The sequence below is a fragment of the Arachis stenosperma genome, chromosome 9, assembly GCF_014773155.1.
Source record: "Arachis stenosperma cultivar V10309 chromosome 9, arast.V10309.gnm1.PFL2, whole genome shotgun sequence".
Taxonomy (NCBI): domain Eukaryota; kingdom Viridiplantae; phylum Streptophyta; class Magnoliopsida; order Fabales; family Fabaceae; genus Arachis; species Arachis stenosperma.
This window is the reverse complement of record NC_080385.1, coordinates 40,475,856-40,484,029: the sequence shown is the minus strand read 5'-3', so window position 1 is coordinate 40,484,029 and position 8,174 is coordinate 40,475,856. Positions and strand designations below refer to the sequence as shown.

Genomic DNA, 8,174 nt, shown 5'->3' with positions numbered 1-8,174 from the left:
ATAATTCTAGCTGCAAACTTCATGATAGTTTGCTATTAGATATAATTGCTAATTAATGAAGACGACCGTTTAAGCATACAAACACATAGAATATAACTATGTCGGTATTAAGAATTATATTTTTTTCTTATCTAGTCTTCTTTAATATTAGCTAGTATGATAACTATAACTTTGAATACAATCTCCCAACCATGATAGCATTTGAATTGATTATTTGTGCGCGTTCCATAAGAATATATATTCTTGAATTTAAGCTCGATTGGTTTATAACTTTGGAAAAAGATCCTCTAAAATAACAATGTAGTAGAATAATCTTTTGCTCTTATCTAGTCTTGTTTGATATTATCTAGTATGAAAATTATCACTTTGAACAAAATATTCCATCCATGCTGGCATTTGAATTGAATGTTTGTGTGGGTAATAAACCCCAATTTTGTGGTTTATCTTGTGCTTATTTCGGGAGATTTTATCAATTTTTCTCACATTTATTGAATGAAATAGCATGGTTTTGTAATCCTCCCTAAATTTGTGCTTAAGTGTGAAAACATGCTTTTTGGGCCTTAAAATAGCTAAATTTAATTCACTTTAATTCCATTCGATGCCTTGATATGTTTGTTAAGTGATTTCAGGTTTAGAAGGCAAAGATTGGATTGAAGGAATGAAGGAAAAGAATGCAAAGTGGGAGAACTCTTGAAGAAATGAAGGAATTGCAAAGCTGTCAACCCTGACCTCTTTGCACTTAATCGATCATAACTTGAGCTACAGATGTCCAAATGAGGTGGTTCCAGTTGCGTTGGAAAGCTAACATCCGGGAATTCAAAATAATATAAAAGTTGCCATAGTTGCCTGCATTGAGAGACGCGTACACGTGAGTTGCTGCACGTGACTCATTAAAAGTAACTCGTGGCCAGCGATTTCTGAAGCATTTTGGGCCCAATCCAACTCATTTCTGATGCTATTTCATGCAGAATTCAAGCTTGGGCAAAGAGAGAGCAATTGTTTGGAGTTTTCCATCATGTAGCTTAGTTTCTAGAGAGAAGCTCCATCTTCTCTCTAGAGTTAGGGTTCCTAGGGTTACTTGCATCATAGATCCATGTTTAATTCTTTGCTTTTATTTTGTTTCTTCTACATTTTCATGCTCTAGTGATGTAATTCTCTTGCTCTCTCTTGTTAATTTCACTTTTATGCCTCTTTTATGTTCATGAACGCTCATATTGGATTTGGTTTACAATTAATGCAATTGATGTTTGAGGTTCTTTTTATTGATGATTTGAGTTGTGAATTTTACTTTTCTTGCACTTGGTAGTTGTTAGATTTTATTATTCTTGCACATTTATCATGCTTTCCTTTTACACCTTCCAAGTATTTGACAAAATGCTTGGTTAGATGTTAGAGTAGATCTTGAGTATTTTTGGCTTGGAAAGAGTAATTAGACAATCTTGAGTCATGAAAACCCAACTTATGTTGGTGACCTAGAGTTGTTAGCTAATATTGTTTCCATTGACGCTAATCTTTTGCTAATTCAATTAGCAAGTTGATTAGGACTTTTGGATTGAGATTAGCAATTCTTATTAGACTTTCTCCGAGTGTGAGGATAATATGATACCTTCCTCCATCGTCGGGGATGACGTAATAAGATAAATTCTTGTTTATTATTATGATATGATTGATTAGTCTTGTTTGACGTTCTCCCTATGTGAAGATAACATGATACCTTCTTCCATTTGCCAAAGTTGACTAAATAGGATTAATTAATCATTGCATGACTAGGATAGAGAGCCTATATCCTCAATCTTTGCCATGAATATCTCTCTTTATTACTTGCTTTCTTTAGTTACTTGTTTGATTTACTCTTCTTCTCATTTTAATTCTTGCCCATTTATTTCCTTGCACCTTTTATCAATCAAACCCATTTCTCCCTCATAGTCAATAATTGATCACTTTATTGCAATTCCTTGTGAGACGACCCGGAATTTAAATACTTCGGTTAATTCTTATTTGAGGTTTGTTACTTGTGACAACCAAATTTTTTATTGAGGATTATTTGTTGGTTTAGAAACTATACTTGCAAACAAAATTTATTTGAGAAATTCTAGACCATCACAACAAATCCTCTACATCAGTGGGTTCCATAAGATTTTTTTTTAATTTAAGCTCGACCAGTTTATAACTTTAACTTAGTATTTTTTGAACCATAATTTATATTCTATTATAATCAATATCACATGTATTTTGGGTGCTCCCTAATTATGATGTTTTGATCCAATTGGGTATACTGCTGCAAATCTTGTAATACACTACAAATGATAACTATGGGATGGTGGATCAAGCTATTTCTTTAGAAGCTATTTCTTAACTACTCATGGATTTCCACGGTATATGCAGCTTATCTATTGTAGAATTTCTTTGCGTTTAGTAGTGTTGCAACCCATGGCTCTTGATTAATGTAGTAGAATAATATTTTGCTCTTATCTAGTCTTGCTTGATATTATCTACTATGAAAACATTACTTTGAACAAAATCTTCCAATATACTGGCATTTAAATTGAATGTTTGTGTGGGTTCTATAAGAATTCTTTTTTTTATGAATTTAAACTCGACCGATTTATAAATTTAACTTAGTATTTTTTGAATCATCCTTTGTCATCTATTATACTCAATATCACATGTATTTTGGGTGCTCCCTATTTATGATGTTTTGATCCAGTTGAGTATACTGCCACAAATCTTGTAATATACTACAAATGATAACTATGGGACGGTGGATCAAGCTATTTACTTGGAAGCCATTTCCTAAATATTCATGGATTTTCATGTATGTATTTGGACATCAAGTCTAATTATTTTCCTAATCGAAGGCCTGGCACAATGAAATTAAAATTATTCTACAGAGGTATATAAATTATTAAGACCAGGATCCAACTGTCATTAGTTTGTTATAATCGATTTGCGTCGGTAGCTAACTGCGGTATACAGGGTGCCGGTGGACATTATTTGTAACACTACTCGTTTGTTTGATTTTAGGGTGGGTCTATAATGAGGATATCACATTGCATCTCACCCCAATAAACCTTTCAGTTGGACAATGAAGGTAATATAGTTCCTATAATGCAAAACATTATTGTTCAGAAAAGTTTTACTTTGGTTAAACCCTGCCAAAGACACTGATTGTATACTCATTTAGTTCCCTACATCTAAAACCGCTTTTTAAGAAAATAGTAACATGAAACAACGACTTAGTTGGTAGGAGCAAGTACCTTGTTTGTGTAACCAATGACTGCTGAATCTTTTCCTGCGGTACTTGTAATGTTCAACGTATGTTTTTTAATACTTCTTTAAAAGCGACATTCTCTGTTTCTTTCTTTTGATCATCATCATGACACAACAAAATCTTCAGTCTTTCCTTATTTGTCACCCTGGAGACAGCAATATAGAGCTGGCCATGTCTGAATACGAGTTTCTTCAATATTGACCCAACCTTTGATAATAGCTGACCTTGGCTCTTGTTTATAGTCATCACATATGAATTCATAATAGAAAACTGTCTCCATTGAAATTTGAATGGTATTCGATGGTCATAAGGACTTAGGGTCATCCTTGGTATAAACACTTTCTGCCCCTTATTCTAACCCGCACATGTTCGTGCTTCAATTATGTGTTTTCCAAGCTTAGTAACAACCAATTGTGTTTCATTGCACAATCCTACGAAGTGGTCAATGTTCCTTAACAGCATGATTGGTGTTCCAACTTTTAGTGTTAACTCATGATTAGGGACACCTGAGCACTTGATTGTGTTTAAGAGTTCAGAAGTGTATATTGAAGCCAATAAATTGTTATTAGGATCTATGGGGCATGTCTTATCAAAGCTAAAATATGTTTATGTTTCAGCTGAATTTAAACTCATCATGTAGTTGTTGATTTCATCGACTAACTGCAATGTTGGTGCAAGAATAGCTTGATCTTCAATCTGTTGGTCAATATTTTTTTGAGAATATTTCAGGATAAGTTACTGTAAATATTGCTTCAATTGGGTCTACCCAATCGGAAACCAATATGTCATCGGAAATGACAACCTTTTCGCCTGTATTCGATCGTGACCCTTGGCTGCCGTCACCTATACTTAGTATCCAGTCAGCAAATTCTTTCAACTTAGATGACCTTGAGTTTGAATCACTTGATTTTAAGTGCATGTTCTTTGAAAATGTCAAATGCTTGCAGCCATCCCATAAGTATGATGAGTTGATAGTGGCATTGACTATTTTTTGCCTAGATCCTTTCGAGATGACTGGAAGTATTTGGCGGAAATTTCCCCCGAACACAATTGTCTTTCCTCCAAATGGCTGCTACAAGATATTTGTGTTATTGAATCTTAATAAGTCACGCATGTCCTGTCAAGAGCTTCAATACAGAATCTATTTATCATAGGTGCCTCATCCCAAATTATTAACTTTGTCTTAATCAAAAGCTCAGTTAGTGCACTCTCTTGCTTAATATTGCATGTTGAAAATTCATCTATGTTAAGTGGTATTACGAAACGTGAGTGAGCTGTCCTGCCTCCAAGAAATAAAAGTGATGCTATCTCGCTAGATGCAACTGTTAGAACAATATGTGACCTAGACCTCAATGCAGAAGCTAGTGTCTTCAAAACAAATATTTTCCCTGTCCCACCGTAGCCATAAAGGAAAAATATTCCACCTTTTCCGGTTTGAACTGCGGTAATGATTTCGTTATATACTTCTTTTTGTTCATCAGTTAATAGTCCTAAGCAGGTTACATGCTCTGCAGCCAGTTTTTGCTGATCGTATTTGAGTTCATCACAAATTAACCTATTCATGCCATTGGGATATAGTAACTTGTTACACTGGTTTGTATCTGACATTAGCAGTGGTGGAAAATCTTTCTGACTCTTATTGTATTTGTTAACTATATTCTCAATCTCCATTAGGATTAAATCCTTGATCTCATTCTCTGTGAGGATTAACTCTGTGTACATAATAGCAACATATATTTCAAACATGTATTTGATTAAGAAAAAATTGTTAACTCAAATCATAATCACTTGCACAACCTTGTTTCCAACAATTGGTCAAATTTTTCAAAATTTTATTTTCTTTAATAAAGTGAATCTAATAAAATGAACCCAAATCACTAATAAATCTAATACCATGTCTATTAAATCTTATTTTCATATCCTCTTGATTCATACTGTTTATTATTATGTATGAAGTTATATGTTTAGGCAAGCCATAGTATGTGGTACATAAATTGATATACACTTGTTATTCTAAAAATTCTATCAATAAATATGTAGATGTTAATTCTTATGTCATAGTTAACCAAACTATCCTTATAATGCCACAAAGTTCATATATACCTTGATTATCGAGTAGTCTCCTGTGTCTATGAAGTATGTCATCATATAATAAAGTCCATGTTTCTTTCCATACATGTTCTGGTCTGTCCATTGAATTAGAAAATAACAATGTAGCAAAAAGATTCCTTAAGTATGTACCTAACCCCCCAATGACTTGCTTCCACTATTACTTCAACATATTCCTTATCATCATCTAAAAGACCACGTGCATAACATTCATCTTTGAATGATGAGTATACAACACCATCTATAGTCCAAATGTCTTCATAGCAGATTAGTCCCCTAATGTAATTGAGTAGTAGCCTTAGGTAATATCTCTCACCAGATCCAAGAGGCATAAAGAAGATCTTTCCGATTATGGCATGGCTCTTCTGAGGCAACCACACCCTTTTCTTTGCCTTCCACACAAAATATGTAGGAAATTCTACATAAGTTAGCGACCTTGCTTCTGAGTAGATCTTGTTGGTTTGGAACCACCCTAGAAATATAGACTCCTTAACAGATGCTTCTCGGATCACATCATCGAGCTTTTTATTATCTTTAAAAATCAAGTTTTGTTCATCGGATAAGTGAAACCCTAGACGAACAACTGAGGGATCCCTATAGTGTATGTTATAACCAAAGATCCTACAAGTAGCTTCACACAGAGAAATGTACTTGCAATCATAGTACATACTGACTTCATCATAGTCATCCATGTTCTCTACGTCTGCAACACTTTTATAAAATGACGCCGATACATGGTCATGACCTTTGTTCACATATTTGAACAAATACTTAATAGATCTTGACTGGTTACACCACTCAATATTAATATGGGCACCATATCTCATGAGTAAAAACCTATTGTGTGGTACCACGTAACGGTTGTCAAGATCGACTCCTGATTTATTGATAGTCTTTCTATCTTCTCTTCGTTGGTATACAGGGTAATCATCATCGTCGAGAGTAGTGCTCTCAACAAACCTCTTAGATGCATTTAGCATTTTTCATACATGGTAAATCTTTCCTTGCCATTCCACACGGACCATGCATCTTGTGCTTTTTGACTGTATCAAAGTATTTAGGGTCTGTCTCCTTATCTAGTATCTCGGCTGATATAATCTTATCAATATCTTTGACAGTGAAAAATTTGTCATCCTTGTGTAAGAATAGTAGAATGTGTGCATGTGGTAACCCACGTTTCAGGAATTCAATTGTGTATACCGCTGCAAGATTTATAATAAAAATTTCAAATCTCTTTGACAGATAGAAAGTCATATATAAAATATTATATCTGTTGCTATTGGAAACTTGAGCCGTGACATAATTGGTTTTGACTAGACATACCTGTATTAACTCTGCCAAAAATTTTGCTTGCTCAGACATCTTTAATTAGTGTATCTAATTTTGCCTTGAAAACCCTATAAACAATATCGGGTCGATCTTCTAGATTCAGCTCTCTATTATTCAAAAAGTCTTCAATCTCATGCCACTTCGAATTGCACGTGAAGGTTATCAAGAAGTCTGGATAACCAACAACCTTACATATTTCCATTGCATCTTGATAGGTATGTATCATATATCTTGGTCCACCTGTGAATTACAAAAGCAATATTATACGCTTGCCACATGATGACGGTGTTGTTTCCCTATTAAGTATTGCTTCTTTACTCCTTTGTACATCTCACACCTTAATTTTTCTTGGTCGTTGCGTATGTAGTTTAGCCTTGATAATTCAATCATGGAGTATCCATAAACCAAAAACTGTTGAAAGAGTCTTCTTAAGTATAACAGTGGAGACCCGTCAGCTAGTCTTTTTTGTATACAAAAAGCAAAAAATTCTCTCATCGACACCTCCTATCGTCCTTTACCACTGTTATGGTGTCCTTTGGTTAGCAGTATATCTTTCTGGTATCCATCCTCGCTATAAGGAAATAGCAGGGGATATTGTAATCCCAGATATGCTAGATTGAGTTGATTAATCCTTTGTAATTTTTCGCTCTATGTCTTCACAACAATGTCTCTATCTGTCTTGTAAATGTCAAAATCACCAACAATCAAGGTAGTAACCTCATCTGTTGATGGTAAGTTATATCTTCTACCATTATTTTCCCTTTTTTTCAATAGTCTAAGTTTAATTGTGGAATTTGAATTTTTGCCCATTGAATCTTTAACCATGCGGAATGCCTTCACCAACACATTCTTTTCATCTAGCATCTTCTTAAGATCTCTTACAATGTCTTTGTTTATATTTCTGTTATCTTCACCCCCTGCATGTTTTAAATAATGTCAAGTTTTTTAAACAACGCTCAATCATATTAGGTTAATTAGTTTGATCTAAACCCTTGAAAATATTTTAACTAGAATAAAAAGGTTGTAGATACTTGCCTAATAACTGACATCCGGTTGTGCACCTCATTTTGTGAATCAACTATGTATAATTGGGCGAATTTCGCATTATACCCTTCTGGTGGAATTAGGCTTCCCATTAGATGGTAGTTTTTGCCGCAAAGAATGAATGTAAGTTGACCTCTATAAACATTTATACCGCAGTCTATTTCGGCACCTATTGAAGTAAATTGAAACATGCTATTATATGACCTGATGTTATCACTAAAAAGCTTGCTCTTGGGGTTAATATTGAACAACAACTCATACAAAACTTCTGGTGCTTTTGGTAGGTGTGGTAGTTGAACTTGACCTCTTTTACAGCACATCATGAATTTAGGTTGGTCTGTGTTATAACTCTTGTTTGTCCTTTCATCGTACCAAAAAAGGGCATTGCAGTGTTTGCGTATATACATTGCATCTCCCATGT

General features: G+C 34.3%; 1 pseudogene; it reads right to left on the bottom strand.

Moving 5' to 3' along the window:
• Nucleotides 1-3,877: 3,877 nt before the first annotated feature.
• LOC130949437 (uncharacterized) lies at nt 3,878-6,360 on the bottom strand (annotated as a pseudogene).
• Nucleotides 6,361-8,174: the final 1,814 nt, after the last annotated feature.